Source organism: Spinacia oleracea, chromosome 3, assembly GCF_020520425.1.
Source record: "Spinacia oleracea cultivar Varoflay chromosome 3, BTI_SOV_V1, whole genome shotgun sequence".
NCBI lineage: Eukaryota > Viridiplantae > Streptophyta > Magnoliopsida > Caryophyllales > Amaranthaceae > Spinacia > Spinacia oleracea.
In genome coordinates this window covers 119,726,413-119,748,124 of record NC_079489.1, presented here as the reverse complement: position 1 = coordinate 119,748,124, position 21,712 = coordinate 119,726,413, and the positions used below count along the sequence as shown (strand labels likewise).

Here is a 21,712-nt window from a genome sequence, read left to right as displayed (position 1 = left end):
CTTGATCTCACTGAATTATTAACTTGTAAATTAATACTAAACCGCATTTATTAGACTTATCATTAAATGCATACTTGGACCAAGGGCATTATTTCCTTCAATTTTCTCCTTACCTTGTATTATACCCTAGATACTAAATTGAACATAACTCAGGATGAACACTAGCTAGTATTGTATAATAACTTCTGCCTCTGTTGAGAAGAAAATAAAATCAACTTTTAAAATTATTTTGATTTATTTTTGATTTATTATGATTTACTTTTTAAAGTTATTTATCTACTCTTTACTTATTTTGATTTATTTTTGAGTTTCTTTTATTTTGAAGTTTTTGAAGGTTATCTACTTTTGAGCATATACAAGTTGATCTATGGGTGAAACACAAACGAAGCAAATTATATAATCAGTACCAACTACCGAGTAGCAACTACTATCCTACTGCGAGAGCATAAATTTTAGTTTACATTTTGCGAGATTTTATTTACTTTTAGAGGGATTACGTTCCTTTAAGTTATAGCTCCGCAACCTGGTTGATTTTATGCATACGTGAGTTGTTCATATCAGTCTAGTAGTATCTAAAGTTTCCTTTTTATCTGAGGTGCATCAGTAAGCAATAGACTGCTTCAAGCAACCAGGAAAAAACCAGCAACAAACACCACAGATTTACTGTGGCCACATGTATCAGGTTTACTTTTAGAGATATTTGGTTTACTTTTAGAGATTTTTTGTTTACTTTTCCGCAGTTTTAATACTTCAATCATTTTGTGTCACCACTACATCCTAATTATCAACATATGTACTAACCACTGTTCATAGTTAGGTCCATATTCCACCAAAATAAACACCAAAGTCAACCAAGGTCAACATTTGCTTAAACCTAGCAAAATAGGTTCAAGCAAGGAACCAGAGACTAGAACAACAACACAGGAACAACATAACAGCAACACAGGAACATCACAAGCAGAGAAAGCAAAGATCAAATAAAAAGAATAGGCAATCAGATCAGAAATAACAGTGAGATCCAAACTGTAGCAGCAAACAACAACACAATGCATAACAGAAAGAGCAGCATCAATATTTGTGCTAACGTAATGCAAGCAAACAATTTCATGTGATTTATGGACAAATTAGACACCTAAAATTAAATTAATCCCAAAATTTAGAAATTTATCTTAATTATACCTTTCAAATCTTTGGTTGTTGAAGAAATCCGCATAGTTGCTCTCGGAAACCTAATTCCAGCATCATAGAAAGTTAAATCAAGTAGTTTTTTCTAGAATTCGATGATAAAACTAATTTTTCTATGAAAAGCTGAAGAAATTTAAAAATCTTAAATCGAAAATCCTACCTTTGCCTATGATGAATTCGCAACAAATCGATCAAAAATCCAATCAAATTATTGATTCGATTTTCTCTTTTTGTTGAATTTATACCTAATTTCAGCTAAACTTCTGGAAAAGTTAAGAAAATGTGAGTAATACCTGATTTCCATATCGATTTTGCAGAATCGTGTAGAATTTGAGAATCGCATAAGCACCATCGAATTTGCTTGAAATCTTTGGCGAACTCCAAAATTGCGTTTATAAATTACTACGAATCATTAGTAATTCAATTTGGGGAAATATTCGAGTGCAATTGCAGCTTGATATTGAAAACTATACCTAATTTTGGGTAGAGAAGTCGGAACCTCGAAGAAAATGGAAGAGTATATAGTTGTGAGGAGAGAGAAACTATCAAACTTTCTGTTTTGGGAGTAGACGAGAGAGAAAGATATCCGTGTGTTCTGAATTCTGATAGAGCGAACCATCAAAATCAAATTTCTTGAGATTAAATCGCATCCGTCTATTTCATCTAAATCTTACGGTTGCTAAAGGTTCTCATTATAAGATTGGTTCTCACCAGAACCTGGTCCTATATATATATATATATATATATATATATATATATATATATATATATATATATATATATATCAAATGCTATATTTTATATATTACGTAGTAGATTAGATTAGTTTTTTATTTTAAATTGAATTTCATTTTAGATTGATTTTTTATTTATTAGAGTGTTTGATTTTGGATGAAATTGTTTATGCGTAATATTAATAATTAATTAATAAAATATCTACATGGCACATAATTATTTATCTACGTGGCACACGACTTTTTTAATTCAAAAATAATTTTGAAATCTTATTTTTCATTTTGGATTGAAATTTATTTTAGATTAGTGTATGATTTTGGATCGAATTTTATTTTAGATTTATTTCTTAATTATTAGAGTGTTTGATTTTAGATGGAGTTGTATATATTAGTAATTAATTAATTAAAATATCTACGTGGCACCTATTAATTATCTACGTGGCACTCGATTTTTTTAATTCAAAAATAAATTAGAAATCTTATTTTTCATTGGTCAAAACCATTAGTAATCCTATGTGGCGCTCTAATAGTTTTTAGCCCGTGCGATGCACATATTCTATTAAATTGTTAAGTTAAAATAAAATAATTATATATACCAACTGTTGTATTTATATATTAGATTAGATAGACTACAAGAATTTGAATCTTTAACGACAACCTAATAACGACGGGTTAAAAATCCAGTCGCAAAAGCCCTTTTGCGACGGGCTAACAACCAAACAAAGACGGGAACAACCGTCGCAAATGTCTTTTACGACGTGTTAACGACGGGATTTTCCATTAACGATGGCCCCCTTTTATGACGGGTTCGCGACAGGAAATCCCGTCATTAATCAATGATTATCGGCCTTTAGCGACGGGATTTTCCGTCGTTAATGGTACAACTTTTTGTAGTGATAAGTGTTTGATGTTAAATTGAATTTTATTTTAGATTTATTTTTTTAATTATTAGAGTGTTTGATTTTGGATGGAGTTGTTTTTATTAGTAATTAATTAATTAAAATATCTATGTGGCACCTATAATTATCTACGTGGCACTCGATTTTTTTTAATTCAAAAAAAATTAGAAATCTTATTTTTCATTGGCCGAAACCATTAGTGATGCTATGTGGCGCTCTAATAGTTCAGCAAATATGCCTCCTTTATATATATATAAATTAGATTATGGTAAAATTTTCGAAAATAAATGTTAAGTATAAACCCTAATTTTGCTTTCCCCAAATTCGTGAATTTTAAATCGCTAATTGATTTTTTAAATAATTTAGATCTGGAAATTTGGTTAATTGGGAAAGGGAATATAATTTCATGTAAAGTGGCAGATTTTAAAAATTATTGGATTAAAATTTTGATTAGATTCGTTAATTTTAATCAACACTTAAACCAAATTGGTAAAAATCTGAAATTTAAATGTTTACAACGATTTAAAGTTTTAGATTCGATTATCTTAAAAGTTCTTGTTGACATTGTTCGTTCTTAAAATTTGAATAAAGTTAGCCTAGATTTAATAAATTTAACAAAATCGGATTGTTGTTAAAAATCAATTAAATCGTAAAGTCGTTGTTTTTCGAAAATAAAAATTGTTAATTTTGTGAAAAATAACTAAATGCAAATATATTCGTGAAATTGATTTTTTTTTTTAATTAGTTGGTTGGTTTCACGAACCAAAGGCACGAACACAAGGGGTGTGTGGACGTGTGGCTCGTCGTAGCCACGCAGGCTGCCTCCCCATTGCCGAGCCACAACAACGCGGGCAGCAGCAAGCGAGCTGCGTGCCGCGCGCGCTGGGCGGATTGAGCGAGCAAGAAAGCGAGCCTTGGCTTACGAGCTGCGAGCAAGCAAGGACAAGCTGCCTTGCCTTGTTGCGCGCAGTGTCGAGCACAACAACAAGCAGCAATGCCACAGCAGCGACGAGCTGCCGCAGAGTGTGCGAGGGTTTGCGGGGGCATGGGCAACGTGCTCATGGGCCTCGAAGGCAACACAACACGAGGCAGTGCTGGGCTGGGCGCAAGCCTAGCCCGCATTGCACAATTTTGGGAATTTTCGTTTCGTTGGGATTTAAAAATTTTATTTGCATTAAAATTGCTAACGGGATAATTAATTAATTATTTTATTTAACTTGGGTCGGGCCGTGAGTTTAATTTAATATTTAAATATTTAATTATCCGGAATAATTATTGGTTTGAGTGGGAGCCGCTTAATGAAATTAAAATGAAATAATTATTTTAATTATTTTTCGTAGGTCGCTTTATTTTAATTAAATAAAATTTTAATTAGAATAAATTCAAAGGGTTAATAATTTTGAAATTGATTAATCTTTTAGGACGCGTTTATGTGAACGTGAATTATTAAATAATTCACGTAAATACTTGCATAATTAAATGGGCCATTCATTTTAGAATACGAATGGGTGAATGCATAGAATGTACATTTTATGTAATGCAGGTACTCCAAGTGAGTAGTATGGCCAATCTAGGATAGTTAAATACGGTTTGCGAACCGTTTTAACTTTGAATGTAAAGTTTTAAATATGGTCTGCATACCATTGAAATTTTGATGTAATTTTATTATTTCAAGTATTTCTATGTTTAGAACTTTAAGTTAGCATTGAATGAAGATTTAAGACGATGCCAAGCTAACAAGATGGTGAAGATGATTGGATGGTTCAAGACAAGAGTTTTGGGCCATACTAGTTCACCAATTTATTTATGCACTATATATTGTGAATGTATGAATATATTATGCATGAATGTTGTTTGTATGCTCGATTAGATTTAGTTCACTAAATAATCGAACCAACATAGAAATAACTAGGTCCAAAGTAATATTGAGTTCAAAAGTTGCCTTCCAAATCAAGCACTTACAAAAATCTAAGGATCAAACGTAGTAGGTTTACGCCAAAGCGAGGTGCTATTTTAGTTGACTTAGATGGTAAGGCGTCCCAAAGGAGCACGTTGATTGTGGTTTTAACTCAAACAACACTGGCATATGTTGTGGCAAAGGGATAAATTATGGTATTAATTTATTAACCAAGAGTAATTTGGAGATTACTAGCAATAGGTTTTGGTTACCTAGAATCTTAAAATACTTAAGACATGCCAAAGCTGCTTAAAGATTTAGGACTTTTAGGGTCTTGGAATCGTTTCATTCATTTATGGACCATGTTTTTCTTTTGCATGAATGAAATTTTTAATAGCTTTAATGATTGCATGCTAGCATTTACTTTAAAGTTATTAAGTTATGAATGCTTATTTATTGCAAATTCTTTTCAAATGTAGTAATCAAATGGCCAAAATTAAAACAACAATCAAATCATCGGAAATTCTGGATGTCGAGTTAAACTTGACTAATTTTCTTGAATGCGAAAGGAAACTTATTGAAGTTTTGAATGTTAACGACATGCGCTATGTCATTATGCGCGGGGTATGACTCTAGAAAGGTACAGAAATTGGGAATTTCACAAGTACCTTGTCTCAGAGTTTATCCTAAAGTCTATTCCTGAAAATTGAAGAGGGAGGTTCATTACCTTTGAATCTCATGCTCTCCTAAGTCAACTAAAGGATAGATGTCGTGTGAGGTGTCTGAAGGAAATAATGCCCTTGGTCCAAGTATGCACTCAATGCTAAGTCTAATAAATGCGGTTCAGTATTAATTATGCAAGTTTATAATTCAGTGAGATCAAGTGAGCTGAATGCCTAGCTAGAGGCCGCTTCAGTTCAAGTGGAAATAATAATAATAATCCACAGCTTACTCTTGACGGAACCCGTAGGGTGACACAAATAGTACGTTAACGGATCAAGTATTTAAGTGAATTAAATACTCCATTTATGGATATTCGGAATCGACGAATCTCGGTTCCAGTGGGAGCTGAAATCGTCAAAAGGCAAATTATGAATACTCTGGAAACGATGATATTGCCGCAAACGGAAATATGGATCGTATTGGAAATATAAATATTATCCAAGTCGTAGATGTTGCCGGAAACGGAAACATGGTACGTATCAGAAAATATTATCGGAAATGGAAATATTGCCGAAATCCGAAATATTGCCAGAAACGGAAATATTGTCGGAATCGGAAATAAATTCCGGAAACGAAAATATTAAATATTTGTTCGAAACGGAAATTAATTCCGGAATCGGAAATATTAAATATTGTTCGAATCGGAAATGAATTCTGGAATCGGAAAACGAATCGGAAGCGCGACGTACGAAATAAACATCGGACGAGCTAGCTAGACGCAAGGGCCCAGCACGAAGCCAGGCCCGCGCCTAACGATGCCCGCGCAAAGCGAACAACAACGCAGCAGCCCGCCCCTAGAAAGGCAGGCCCAGCCAAGTGCAAGGCAAGGCCAGGCCCAGCCAAGGCAAGGCAGCAGGCTGGCAGCGCCCTCGCATGGGCCGCGTGCCAACGCTGCTGGGACGTGCGCACACAGTGCCCCTTGTGGGCTGCTCGTGTGTGTCGTTGTGTTCGTGCATGCCTCGAATCCTTAGACGCTTAGGATTTGTCCGGTTAGATTGTTTTCCTAAATCCACTAGAGTTAGTCGTTTAATTAAACATTAAAAACAAAGGATTAATTTAAGTAGATTTCTAATTGAATTAGTAAATTGAATCCTAGTGGATTTCTAAGTCCGATAATTCCTCCCTATAAATAGGTGATGAATAATCACAATTTATACAACATATTCATAAGTATTCATATAGTTTTAAGAATAAACTAAGCTTAATAATTTGCCAAATAATTAAGTTGGAATAACATAAAACCTTAGACTATATTCTAGTTAGTTGAATCTAAGGCGGATCCGAACGTGCTGTGGACTATCTACGGAGGGACGACACTTGGAGTCCTAAACTTGATCTTGTTCGGTTCGGGAGCAGCTAGGGAAGGCACGGGTCACATGTATGTATCTTGAATTATGCTAATTGACTATGTGGCAAATAATTTGGATTCCTGGCTTTATGGTTTTTCCGCATGAAATATATGTTTTATATTTGTCATAACCTAACAGTGGTATCACGAGCATCTAATTAATTTCATAATCAATTAAAGTTAACATGGTTAAATTTTATAAATTTGCAAAGAATTAAAGGGATGATTAATTTCGTTGATTGTAATTAATTGCAAATTCTTGCAATTATTTAATTATATGTTCGCAGGATTTTCGGAAATTTAGTCAATAATGGTCGGAATCGTATAATTTTATAGTGAATTTCGCATGTAAATAACGTTTTAAAATTTTCACTAAAATCAAACATTTGATGCCGAACCCAGAATTCCCAAATTCGAAGCCTAACTATGACTTTTCGGAGGTTTTAGTTTTTCGAACGCAAAATTTATAATTTTTATGATGTTAAATTAAATATTTTCGAATCTTGTATGTAAATCTTGAATATGTGATTGACCTATTGTATATGTTTAACAATTTTAAGCCTAACCTTGTTAATTATACAACCTAATTTTTAATTGCAATTAATTTGTTGAAATTCGAATAATTTAGAATTTGATTTGATTTTCATAATTAATTAGCAATTTAATTAGGAACCTATGATTAAAAACCGCCATAAAATTTGTTAAAATTGAAAAGTTTTAAAATTTTATGACCTAGATTTGAATCCATATAATCGAAAATTAATTTGAATAATAAATTTTCGATTTTTCGCCCAAATTTATGAAATTAATATGATTTATTAATTCGTCAATAAATTAAATAATAAAAGTTTTCATTTTTATGAAATCCGTTCACGAATCTTGCACGCACGAAGCAATGGACGCTAAGTATTACCCTTAAGGGTTATTGTATAGTGCGGGCATGCGACGATGAGCAAGGGAGCTCGTCGCCCATGCGGTACGGTGCAACGAGCAAAGCTGTGGCACACGCGCGCAAGGTAGCAGCCCTGATATGCGCTGTGTGTTGCGTGCACGTGGGAGGATGGGCGAGAAGCAAGGCAGCGAGCACACACGGCCGCGCGCGCGGGTAGCAAGTGCTGGCTCGACCAGCGAGCGCTGCCCAGCCCAACGAGGGATGCCTCACCACAGCGAGCGAGCGTGCTGCGCGCAGGCGTGGCTTGCTCGGCTTGATGCGTCTGCGCGTGGCTGCTCGGGTCTTGCGGTACGATCAATCCAGTGGCAGCCCATGGGGCGCTATTGCTACGTGGGCTCGACGAGACATGGGCGCGATCCCATGGCCTTGTCTTGGCCCGATTGGTTCGTTTTTTAATTTTAATTTTTCGGTTGAAAACGATTTTAATTAAATTTAAATTCGTAATTTAATTTTTTTTCTCGGAATTTAATTTTGAATAATTTAAATATTATAAATTTATTTATACTAATTATTTTACTAAAATTAAAACCTTGATAAAATTTAAATTAATTAATTTAATCAACTGAAAATAAATTATAGGATTTAAATAATAATTTATATGAGCTTTAAATTTTAATTAAATTTGTAGGTTTCCGGTTGGACTAGGAAATACAATTTTATTTTTAAAATTCGTAAAGCATGTAAATTCTTGGTTTTAGTGGGAGCGTTTTAATCTTAAACTCTTGATTAGGTCTACATTCCTTTAAGGTTAAAACAACTCGATTAGAATTAATAAGGATTGAATAATTTGTAGATTATTTGAAGCCTTGATTAATTGATGCAAATATTTATGTGATACAAATATTTATGTGATGCATAATATGTTCTACTAACCAGCTATGTGGGTCATTCATTGATAAATGAATGGGTGAATGGTATATTGTAAATGTACTGTTTTGCAGGTTATGGAAAGTGACTAGTATGGCCCAAATAGGATATAAAATATGGGCTGCGTACCATTAATTTGAATGTAAAATTGGTCTAATGCACCAAAGTTTTTAATTTTAAATATGGTCTGCGTACCATCAAATAGTTGTAATTAGTTTCAATTATAGCTTATCCTATTTGAAGAAAATGGCGCCTCCCATGGTGAAATTCAAGACGGAGTTTCCAATCCATTTTCAAGACGGAGTTTGAAGTTGAAGCTTCAAGATGAAGTCGGGCCATACTATATCACATTTATATCTTATGCATGCTTTAAGTTATTTATTCCTTTAAATATGTCTTAATTATGCATGAGATTGTGGCTTGATTATGTTGCATGATTAAGGATTTTAGTTCACTTAAAATCTAACCAACATAGTAAGAGCCTTAAATTCCAAACTTTAAAAATCGAGTTAAAAGGTGCCATGCCAAAATAACACTTACTTGGATAACCTTTACATCAATCTTAGTAATAGTTTTCCGCCATAGCGAGGTGTTACTTATTGATCCTAAAGGGGCACTAGTAGAAAAAACCCTTATTGCAGCGGGCTTTTAGACCCCTGTTGCAGCGTACATCGTATGCTGCAACTGGGGGGCCTGCAACAAGTCTGAACTTGTTGCAGCGTACATGTTCGCTGCAAAAAGTGATTTGTTGCAGCGGGCTTTTAGATGTACGCTGCAACAAGTGCCAACAAGTGCCGGGTAAGATACACAAATAATTGTGAGTATATGTTAGATTTGGTGAAACTCAACGATATAAGTAAGGAGTCCTTTTATGTCGTGGCAAATGATATAGGTTTACCTAATAAGTCCTTAGATGTACCTATCAACCAAGAGTAGTTTCTAGACTATTAGCAAAGGATTTGCTTACCTAAAATATTTTAGAATTGAGTCTAAATACATAATGTGCTTAATTCTTCGATGATTTTAAGATCTTGGATTCATTTTATTCACACCTGCCGGAACAATAAATTCGAATAAAATGCTAATGACTTGTTTAAATTGCATGATTGCTTTAATTTTCAAGTTATTACTCATGATAAATGTTTAAACTTTGCATGTTTCAATGTATGTTTTAATTATTGTTTATAATTAAATATCTTGCACTGCAGTAAATCCTTTTAGAAAGGTAACAATAAATTTCCTCGATTGGTAGTGAATCCAAGAACGATTCACGGAAATGAGAGAAAATGAGCAATTTAAAATGTACGTTTCTTTTAGCGACTTTTATGGTTGTTTTCGAGTATCAAAGTCGAATGGCAAACCGATTGGTGCTTGTGAATTCAAAATACAATGTAGTTTTGAGATCATAAAGCATTGAGTTTAAACGCTCAGCTTTACCAATGGTTAACAACCTAACATCTTTGTCATTTAATTCTCGAATGAGTCTAGTCCCCAGACATTCGAATAGATCGATGCTTAGAGAACTTTAGAAGCTTCTGGTAAGATCATCTAGTTGAAACAGAATATTCAACATAAATAAAATGGTAAGAACCTTGTTGGAGTGACATTGGACATGTCTAACAAAGTATAAAAGTCAACACTAGAAGTCAATTCTTAAGACTATAAGAAAGGGTACAAGAAATAGGAAAACAGGGAACAAATGAAAGGAATTTACGATTCCGTTTCTACCTATAAGTTTATGTTTAAAGAGAAGTAACCTAGCAATCAAACTTCCTTGGTATCATATACCGCTTGAGGTTCTTACTTCGGTAATAACTCAAACAATGGAAGCTAGGCTACACTAATGACCTACAAGTGGGAAATGAAGCATGGCTTTGCTACATTAGTTGTTGGGTCATCTAGTTTGTTTTAAGTCCTTTCAAGGCTGGAACTTAATGGCTATTTTGTTCCATAATCAGCATACCTAAATTTCTGCTTCAAACACAGAAAGACTCACATTCAAGAAAAACAAAACAGTGTTTGTTTGTTTATTTGAATAAAATGGTCATTTACGGGTTGAGTCAATATGCTTGATTAAAACAAACAAATGTTTAACAATAAGAAATTTACTAGGTTCAAACCAATCTCTTGATTTGTGTTCCACAAACCTTTAGCATTGTTGCTTAGACCATGTCAACAAGTTAACATTCAAAAGCTCTATTTTGATGGACTTTTGAAAGTTGGTTTATTTCTAGATCAATTCAAGACAATCTAGTCTTACTTGTTGAAATTAACAAAAGATATGAACTATTGTTAGACGATAGAGTTCAAAGCTAAAGAAAGATTTTATGACCTAATTATTTCACATGGTTTTGAGTGAATATGGATTTATTTACTCAAAGTGATATAAGTTTGAATCTGTTTGGCTAGTTCAAAGATTCAGAAGTATAAAATCCACTTAGCAAGAAATCATAAAGATCTAGGTTAGATCATGACGATGATTACTTTAAGACCAAAAATGATCATCAATGATTGTGTGTTGTAATTTCACGATCTAGCTCCATAAGATATGGCATATCTACATTGGAATGATCGAAGTCAATTATACTTGATTCGATCAATGATGAATCATAAAGATTTTTCCTATAATTTCTAAAACAAAATGCTCAGCTACCACCAAACTAAACCAAATTTGTCAAAGCTATTGAAAAGTAATTTCAAAATATCTTTTCATAATATATATATCTAAAGAGTTCCTAAACTCTGTGGGAGCTTAGTGTTTGTTATTCGACAAACTAAGGCCCAAGTATAGATATATGTTTCATTGTGATTTATTCAAATGAGACACGAGGGTATTGTTTCTACCACGAATTTTGAGAAAATAATGTTTGTTTGCTCGAAATAGTGTCCCTTTGGAGATTCGTTTCCAAAATGACAAGTGGGAGAAAATAGACCTTGAAAGTCTTCGAGGCGAACAACAAACATAAACGGACATTCCGGAGGCTTTTCGAAGTTCTTCAGAAAATCCGAACACTTATTCTTTAAGGACTTTAGAAGTGGCTTTAAAAGAATAGACATCTCTTAGAAGACTTTACAAGTGCTTCGAGGAGAACAGAATATTCAAAGGACTTTCAAGTGGCTATTGATATTCTATTGTTTGATGTTCTATACCCAAGTAAGGCATAGAGTTCAAGTCACTGGAACTATGAGATTCTTCTATTAGATATTAAAGAAACATGGAGTTCAGTAAGCTATGAGATTCTTCTATTAGATAGTAAATAAACCTACAACTTGCAGTCAAACTATTATCATGTAGATTAATGAGTTTGTGACTTGTAAGAAAGCTATGACGAAACCTAGATTCCCTAAAATGGTTAGAGGCCATATATAGACTCAAATGTTTTAGATGGTTAAAGGCCATAAAACATAACCAATGTTTTGATGACAAAATTGAAATATTTTTGATTTGCAAGAATATTTCACACCTATTGGTTACAAATTGGTTTTAAGGATAAAAACCATCAAACATGTAATTGTGTTTTCACACACAAAGCTAGATTAGTTGCTAAAGGTTACAAGCAAGTTCACGACGTGGATTGTGTTGAAGCCTCATGCAAAATCGTAATGCTCAAGTCTATAAATCAAGCAATGATTGCATATTGGTACATATGGCAATTGGATGACAAAAAATCTTCCTCAATAAAATTTTGGAAGAAACTATGGATTTGTGGATCCAAATAATGCTTGAAAAGAATGCTAGCTTATGAAGTCCGAGTATGGATTTAGGCAAGCAATTGGGAATTGGAACTGTATTTTAGTGAAGCTAATAAGTACTTTAGTTTCATAAAATGTACGAAGTTTAGTGGGAGTACCTAAACCTAATTGGCCCTATGTGTATCACACACATATCTCTCTATTGTGAAATAACATTCAAATGCTAATGACTTAGATTTGAAATTATTCATCAATGATGGACCAAGGCGAAACTTAGTGCATAGTGGGTATTAAGATCTATTTACAAAGATCTTATAATATTGTTTTGGATTAAGTAATGACATTTACTAAATCCAACACAAATGACTCCATTAGAGACATTCGACTCATGTAAATAAATCTAAGTAATAAATGTTTGAACTATGTATAAGCATTTACTAAGTTAAACATCAAAGAATCTAATGAGATTCTTCACCTATATTATATGTCAAAGAATTTAGCTGGATTCAATATCTACTAAAACTGAATGAGCTAAAGTTACATGAATAGAATTCAACTGGGAATTATTCTGCAAAAGAATTTATCATGTATAATATAATATAAGGATCTCCAAAAACGTATCGTATGACTTTAGGCATGACGAACATATACCAATCTCTATTGGTCTAAGTAAAGATCAACTAGATTGAGATCAAGAAAAACTTATGGTACTTGAAAAGGTACATAGGAACAGTTCTTGATTCAAGGAAATGAAGATATGCTAAATATTGATGCTACACGCATAAACACTGGTAAAGGATCAAGCAAGATTCCTTTGGCGTTAACCATTGGCAAGGACGAGCTATAGAGCATCGTGTTTTGAAATGGCAACATGGATTGGAGACCATGAGTTGTTGCGTGGGAAATTAAACATTAATTTCTATGTTATGAGATACAGATGGAAAGTCTTCCACATATCTGTAAACTTCTTAGATATGTAAATCCAAACAAAACATCACTAGCAACCTATATAGTTGAAGTAAAAGTACTTATTGTCTAAGAAGCAATAAAACAGGGTTGTTTACGTAAAGACTTCTTCATTGAACTTGGGTGAATCACATGTCTGCTGACTTGATGGTTCTTCATTGCGAAATGTGTAGAACCACTATTGTAGCAAGAAAAACTAGATCACAAAATAAACATACTCAAAAGATCTTATCATCTTAACTCGAAGAACATTCGATGAAAAGGATATTAAGATTGGCAAAGCATGATAACTAAACCTATGCAACAAGTGAGAAGCAACACTCACATTGTGGCACTGGAAATCAAACATAGCTTTGAAATCCATGAACTGTTTTAAAGATGGGTTAGAGGCCCATGGTTGTAAGACATTGGGGTTGAATATTTATCATATATGAAATGTATTTTCATATTCCATTTAATTTGTGGTTTATTAAATGATGAGTCCCTTCAATTTGACGATATATTCAAGATAGACTGTCAGGACCAGTCCTGTGACTAAGGAATGTCTATCAAGTGAACTTGATTGTCAAAAGTTGAAAAAGGTCCCTGGTCAGAGTTTTCTATAAAGATGGACGCATAGAAAACGCTAGACGACTAGAATGCAAGATGACTAGTAGTTCTGTTTCTTGAACTATGTGGACATGGCAATGTCGCAATCATTTGCATAGATACTTACTTTGAGAAGACTAGTATTGGACAGACCTATGAAACTTTACTTTAAGAGATGAAAATCTGTCATAAGTAAATTTCATTAAAATTATTAGACACTAATCCTCAATACCTGAGTGATTTGAGATTACTTGTTTGAGAACTGGTTACTTTGACGTTGTCAACTGTCGCACCGTAAAAGGAGGCTATAACGGCAACGCTCGGGTAATCACCTATCAAACGAAGTCTAATCTCAAGATCGCAAGATTGGGATTGTCCTCCCATAAATCGGGATGAGATGCTGAAAGTTGTACAAGGCCACTCGGAGAGCTAGAAACTGTAAAATGCATGGCCGTGCTCAGATGAATCATAGGCTATGATTATCTTTTTATTTGATCAATTGAACTCTGAAACTCAGAAATACCTCTGGACATAATAAGGATGACAACTCTTACCTTATGTTCATGAGTAAGCATCAAGCGACAAAGGAATTAGGGAATGCACGCTTGTCCCTAAGGACAAATTGGAGAATGAAGGAAATAATGCCCTTGGTCCAAGTATGCATTCAATGCTAAGTCTAATAAATGCGGTTCAGTATTAATTATGCAAGTTAATAATTCAATGAGATCAAGTGAGCTGAATGCCTAGCTAGAGGCCGCTTCAGTTCAAGTGGAATTAATAATATTAATCCACAGCTTACTCTTGACTGAACTCGTAGGGTCACACAAATAGTATGTGAACGGATCAAGTATTTAAGTGAATTAAATACTCCATTTATGGATATTCGGAATCGACGGATCTCGGTTCCAGTGGGAGCTGAAATCGTCAAAAGGCAAATTATGAATACTCCGGAAACGATGATATTGCCGGAAACGGAAATATGGATCGTATCGGAAATATAAATATTATCCAAGTCGTAGATGTTGCCGGAAACGGAAACATGGTACGTATCGGAAAATATTATCGGAAATGGGCATATTGCCGGAATCGGAAAATATTACCGGAAACGGAAATATTGCCGGAATCGGAAATATTATTGGAATCGGAAATAAATTCCGGAAACGGAAATATTAAATATTTGTTCGAGACGGAAATTAATTCCGGAATCGAAAATATTAAATATTGTTCGAATCGGAAATGAATTCCGGAATCGGAAAACGAATCGGAAGCGCGACGTACGAAATAAACATGGGACGAGCTTGCTAGACACAAGGGCCCAGCACGAAGCCAGGCCCGCGCCTAGCGAATCCCGCGCAAAGCGAGCAGCAACGCAGCAGCCCGCGCCTGTAGACACCTACTTTTGTCCCCATTCCCGAAAGGGAAGGTTCGATGATGAGAACATAAATCTCCACTTGGCAACGCATCTCCTATAAAATAGCGAATCTCGATCACCCCTTTTCATTTCACCCGGACCTGCTATTTATAGAAACCTGCTAAAAATAGTAAACTGTCGTAACGGGTAGTTGCTAAAAGTGGCAAGACATAAAAGATAGAAACCTGTCAGAATTAGGTGTTGCACTCCAACATAAATCCTAAAAGAGATAGAATTTGCAAGAGGAATCCTATTCCTAGTATAATTCGAAAATAAGAGTTACGTATTGATTAAAATCCTAACGATCCTAGAGTTTGTAACGGGCCCAGACGCATTCCGTCATAAAGTTAATACGCACTAAAAGACTCGGATAAGTCTCAAACACTCCGGATTCTAAGAGTCCAAATCTAACAAAGACTTCGGCCCAAACATCATTTTCAACGCCCAACCCTGGGCGCTGAAATTGCCTGGATCCCATTTTCAACGCCCAGAGCTGGGCGCAGAAATCTTTAACGCCCAGCCCCGGGCGCTGAAATTACCTGGGTACGTGTTCTCTCCTAATTCTTCTTGGATTAGTGCTCTAAAATTCTATCTTTCTGTAGACACCTACTTTTGTCCCTATTCCCGAAAGGGAAGGTTCGATGATGAGAACATAAAATCTCGACTTGGCAACGCATCTCCTATAAAATAACGAATCTCAATCACCCTTTTCATTTCACCCGAAGCCTGCTATTTATGGAAACCTGCTAAAAATAGTAATTGCCGTAAAGGGTAGTTGCTAAAAGTAGTAAGAATAAAAAGATAGAAACCTGCCAGAATTAGGTGTTGCACTCCAACATAAATCCTAAAAGATATAGAAATTGTAAAAGGAATTCTATTCCTATCGCAGTTCGATAAAAGAGTTAACGTATTAATTAAACTCATAACGAACCTAGAGTTCGTAAAGGGCCCAGACGCATTCCGTCGTAAATTGATACGCACCAAATAACTCGGATTAAGTCTCTTAATGAACTCCGTACCATAGAGTCCAATCTGATAAAGAATTCTGCCAGACCCTATTTTCAACGCCCAGCCCTGGGCGCCGAAACCTTTGACGCCCAGAGCTGGGCGCCGAAAATACCTGGTACGGATTCTTTTCCTAATCCATTTCGTATTCAAATTCCTGAAAATCTATCTTTCTACGCCACTCTTTCCTATAAATAGATCCCTAAAGCCGACGTGAAAAGGACAACAACACACAATTATTATTCTGAGTATTGACTCTGAACCCCTAAGCCTAAGCCTCACGCTGCAAAACTGATCACGCGTTCTGTCGCAATCGATCCATAAATCGAACAGAACGTATCCCGTCCCATAATTTGAGATTCGTTAAATAAAAGGAGAAATAGCAAAGTCAAAGTGGTTAGTTTTCTGAGAACCGTGACGCACCTCTCAAGGGTGCGTCGTAATGTGTCCCTTTTCCATGGTTTAATTGCTTTCCTCGCCCTTTTATGAACTGTTAAACTAACTAAATCTGATTGTTCGATCACGCTTAATAAATATGATATTTTTGGGACATTGGATTATCATGCTAGGTCCCTTAAAACAATCTAAATCAGATAATCGCGCTCGATCTAGTACTATATGTTGCATATTGTTAAAATCAACTCAGATTAGTTTAATAGTTAACGCATGTCCCTTCAATTATTTATGCTGAGCTAGTAAGGATATCCTGCCTCTGGAGTTATCGAAGAGCGAGTACGCCTCTCGGTAGTTACAGTCCCCCGAACCCTCAATCTCTACCCTGCGGGTGTACGTTGAGCGATCCCCACCACCAGGGATCACAAGGGAACCTACGGCCGTCGTGGTCAAACATAATTGCACTCCCTTTATGTCACGATAACCGGGTTTTGTCATTTTTTCTCATTGTCGTTAAAACTGAATGGCGACTCCTATATTACTAGTCAATTGGGTGCAAACTCACAGGAAATCCAATTACACTTGATTCGACAAAAACAAGCGTCACACCCACGAGGGACGAGGTCACGCATTAGCCTCGTGCTTTTTCGACCCCCTCACAGTGGCGACTCCACTGGGGATAGTGAAGGAAATACTCGTGCTCGTAGGTAATCAAAATAGCCGAAGGGTGAAACGATCCTACCCCGCGTTTATTTCCCCATCAAGTTGGGACGACCAGAAAATCAGCATATTAATGTGAACGGACAGAACCGCATAACGAATCTTGGCTCCCTTGGTGTTTCATCTCGGGAGTTTGGACTAAGGATACCCATCGCCAACCGGGGGGTTCATACGCTTCGAATGTTGTCCACTCGGCACTTTTGCTAGTAGTACACCCATCCCAAACCCAATCGCTCGCCCACTAGGTCCCTCTCGCCTGCATGCCCCCTTGGCTTGCACTTGCGGGTTGGCCTTCTGGGACGAAATTCGTCTGTTGAAAGCACTACCCCGACCGGGGCATGTGGTGGATCTGCTATAGAAGCGGTACCAAGCCAGGCGCAAATACTACCCATAGAAGCCTATCATAAACTACGTGACATATTTAATTTTCAAATCCATGTTTGTAATGTAGTTATGTGTAGCGAAATATGTGACTATGTTATGATTGTGCGTACGAATAATGCTAGACAAATAATGCTAGAAAACCAACGACCTTAAAAATTGCCCAAACATTCATGAACCAATTGGCCAAAGAGTTATACCAAAATACGTGTTCCGCAAGCCCGAACGATCGCCAAAAAAATAAGCGACGCTCGGGATGGCCGTAACGAATCCCACAAACGCTGCACAACGCGTAAAGGACGTTATAAGGCAAGCACGCAAAATTAAAGTCGCAAAAACAAAAGTAGACGAAAACTGAAAACGAGAACCAGTCAGAGACGCATTTTCAACGCCCCTGGCTGGGCGCTAAAATTTCTCACGCCCAACGCTGGGCGCTGGAGTTGCTGCCTGGCCTTTTAGTCAGGCGCAGCAGCCTCGGTGCCTGCGCATAAAAAATATACGTAGCAAAAACTATTCGTAAAGATTGCTGCAAGGGCGTATGAAAAGGCACTCGATTCTAAAAGCGACTTGTAAAAAAATAAAATAACTCTTTGTGTCGTTGTTAGGCCTCCTATGACGACAATGTTCGGCTCCAAAACCGAGCACGCTAATCGAAATGACCTTGGATGTCACATGGGCAAAGTATTCAAAAAAATAATGTTCAAATAGAGTCTTTAAAGAAAAATAATGTTAGAATAAAAAGATAAATCCGAGTCTAGACTAGGCTATGCCAAAAGTACAATCTAAATCCTAAGTCTTAGTTTTCTTAACCATAGAATCGGTCCTAATGCTTGGTGTCGTTCTGCAAGTCAAAAGGTTAAACCATACTCAAGGTATGTAAAATAGTTTTGTAAAATCCTTACGTAAAAGATGAACACTTATGTTTTAAGGTAAATGCGAGAAATATTGTAAATGTTAAAAATGTTATGCTACAATTGGATTTACATGTAATAGATATTAAAGTTGGATTTACAGAAGTACAGAACCTTAAATATGTTGACAATGTAAGTGCCATAAATTTTAGAGGCACAATAAACACATAATTTGAGTAGTCTAGTACATAATCAGTCACTGTAGCTTAACTACTGTCATTACAACAACAATTCGAGTCAGTGTCGCGATCCCCGTGTCCCTGCCAAGTTCCATCCCTTTGTGGCTCTACCGACAATTTACAACACCCCGAAGCAACATCTCTCTCCCTTCCTTCCCCCCCACCCTCCTCCATGTACTGTGACGCAAGTAAGCCCTGTGTCCCTGCGAAGTTCCTTGCATCCCTGGATTGCATAGTCAAACCATACTGCTAAGACAACACCATGAGTCCATGAAACTTTTGGTAAAACAAAAAAAATCATTTATTTTCTACAACTATGCAAGATAACTGCAAGTATGAGAACAACTCATAGATATCTCTCACAAACCAGCCTAAAATTATAGCAAAGATTCTGATACTCCACCTCACAGCATCACTAAACAATTAATTATAAAATAGGTAGCGGGTCTATAGCTTCACAGTCAAGAACATGATCAATCAAGCCTCGCCATAATTAATGCAGACATGAGACAAATGATCCCTCATCCCGCTTAGCCATGACCCTCGTGTCAGACACTCGGCTAGGATTTTACTTTTAAACAACTACTAAAACAGGGCCATAAACTTCAGTTTAATTTATGTACAAACTTACTAAAAGATTAGAGACATCCAACATTTACCGAGAAGCTTGAACTAAGTTCTACCATCAAATCGCTTAATTAGGCAGAAATTCAGTTTAACTCCCCTCAATTTCTTGAACTAATTTTTACCACCAAACCTCTTATGAAGATAAGAAGATATTCATTTTAACAGACATTCAGTTTCTGGACTTCCGAAACAAAAGCTTCACAAGTGACACAAAAAGGAACACAAAGCAGCAAAAAAATAAAAACTTGGAAACTTAAATCAACTCAAAATCTCTTTAATTAGAAAGATATAACCAAAAGTAGAATCTATTCAAATCAAAATGATCCCATCTATAATAAAATTAACAAATTCGTACAAACATAAACAACTATATTAACAGGTGTTCTCCATTGATCGTCCTTCCTCCTCACTCCCTCTCTCTCCCTTTCACTCGTCTTTTACGGCTTTGTAATTTTAGAAAGTATTTCCCTACTTGATCTTTTACCCTTCCCATAACTCCATCTTGTCAACCACGCTGCACTCAACAAGTCATTTTTAAGGAAGAGTGCATATTTACGAACCCAATCAGAACAACCCCAAGCTGAATTGAGATTTTCATACCATGGATGCTATCTTCCAAAGTAATATATACGAAGTATGATATAAAGAGAGGAAGTGGGGATGGTGTGGGAAAGAGAGGGTACCTAAACGGCTTGAATTATCCTTAAAATTCGAAATTGGAAGAACATGCCCCCTGTGTGAGTAAGCCAGGACGGTGATTTAACGAAATGAATGATATACAAAGATTTCCCCAAAATTGTGATTAAATTTGACCGAGCAATGGACGAAGGATAAGATATGACTAATCCATTCAATTAAGAAGGCAAGTATCAACTACAAAACAAATCAACCACAAAAGACAATCAATCAAACAAACCAATAATAGCCAACTCACGTGGGATAGATCTGCAAACCAGAAGGGAAGATAAAGGACGGAATACAATGAAGGAAGCCAAAACACACAAAATTGACAGGAAAGATATAGAAATGGTTAGGAATTCATTGGCAAGAAGTTCCAGTCCACTCAAATCCACATTTCTAACACAAAATCAAACATTCTAACCCAAATTAAAAAAAAACCAGAAAACATAAATAATCAAGAAATACACCCTTTAATCAAAGATCGGAATTTAAAACCGTAAAGATCGAGAATGAGAAATGGGGTATACTCTGTAGGAGAAGGCATTGATGATGACCCACTGAAAATTTTCAAATTATGTACAGTAAAGCCCCGGATTCAGAGAACTTGTGATTTGTATCTGTAGTGAGCACAGAAAGAGAATCAATCACTAATTATTATAATTGGAAGAAATCAATGCTTAGACAAGATAAATGCAAGAAATAGTTAGTCCTAATCCAATCTAATTGTGAAGTTCTGCTACTATCCACTTGTATCTTAAAATAAATACAAATTGAGTTGAATCAAAGAAGAAGAAAAAGATTAATACGGAGTAATAATTAAAAATTGTAATCAAAACTTGAAATATACTCAAATCGATGAAACACTAAATACGCAGATGATTATAACATCCGATGAGGCAGATCAAACATACCCACATGAAACTAACCATCGATTTCGTAATCATCTTCACCACACGCACATCATAAAAAAGATTGCATGCCCAAATCAAAGAACCTTAAATACGAATAATCTCATATACAGTAAAGAAGAAGATTGAGAAATTAAATATACCTTGAAAGAGTTTGATTATTGTCTCTGTCCATTGAAGATACCAAACCAAACTGAAGAGAGAGAAAGAAAATGGGTCACGGGGAGGAAGGAGATGAAAGAACTGAAAGGAAGTGAAGAAATTGGGTTGAGAAGGAGGCAGGCAGAAATGTGGGAGAGGGTGGGGCGGTAATTCCGCTGTTAATTTTTTAGAAGGAATGTAAGGGTGGGACAAGCAATGCGATGTTTCGAACATATCTGGGCGACATACAAAATGTTATGCCTTTAATATCAACCAACAACAAAAGTGATTACATTCAGCAAACATAAAGCCAAGAATAATAAACTTTTGTCCGCATAATTAATAGTCAATTAATGGTTCAATAGAACAATTACAAACAGATAATTGCAGGTAAAACATGGATTTGAAAGAATCAACAATGGCATTACAATTTAAATACACCGAAACGATAATCCTGATTTTCCACACAAAAATTTTAGAAACCAGAAATAAATCGTACAAAA

At 35.6% G+C, this 21,712-nt stretch overlaps 1 long non-coding RNA gene across 2 annotated transcripts; it reads right to left on the bottom strand.

Moving 5' to 3' along the window:
* Positions 1 to 18,679: 18,679 nt before the first annotated feature.
* On the bottom strand, positions 18,680 to 21,461 carry LOC130470496 (uncharacterized). Of its 2 annotated transcripts, none has more exons than XR_008930948.1 (3): positions 21,212 to 21,461; positions 20,688 to 20,777; positions 18,680 to 19,075 (listed from the first exon to the last, which is right to left on the bottom strand). It is a non-coding gene; the product is annotated as an uncharacterized lncRNA (long non-coding RNA). The 2 variants fall into 2 exon arrangements; XR_008930947.1 differs by having other exon boundaries at positions 18,680 to 19,098; positions 21,212 to 21,460.
* Between the last annotated feature and the right edge of the window lie 251 nt (positions 21,462 to 21,712).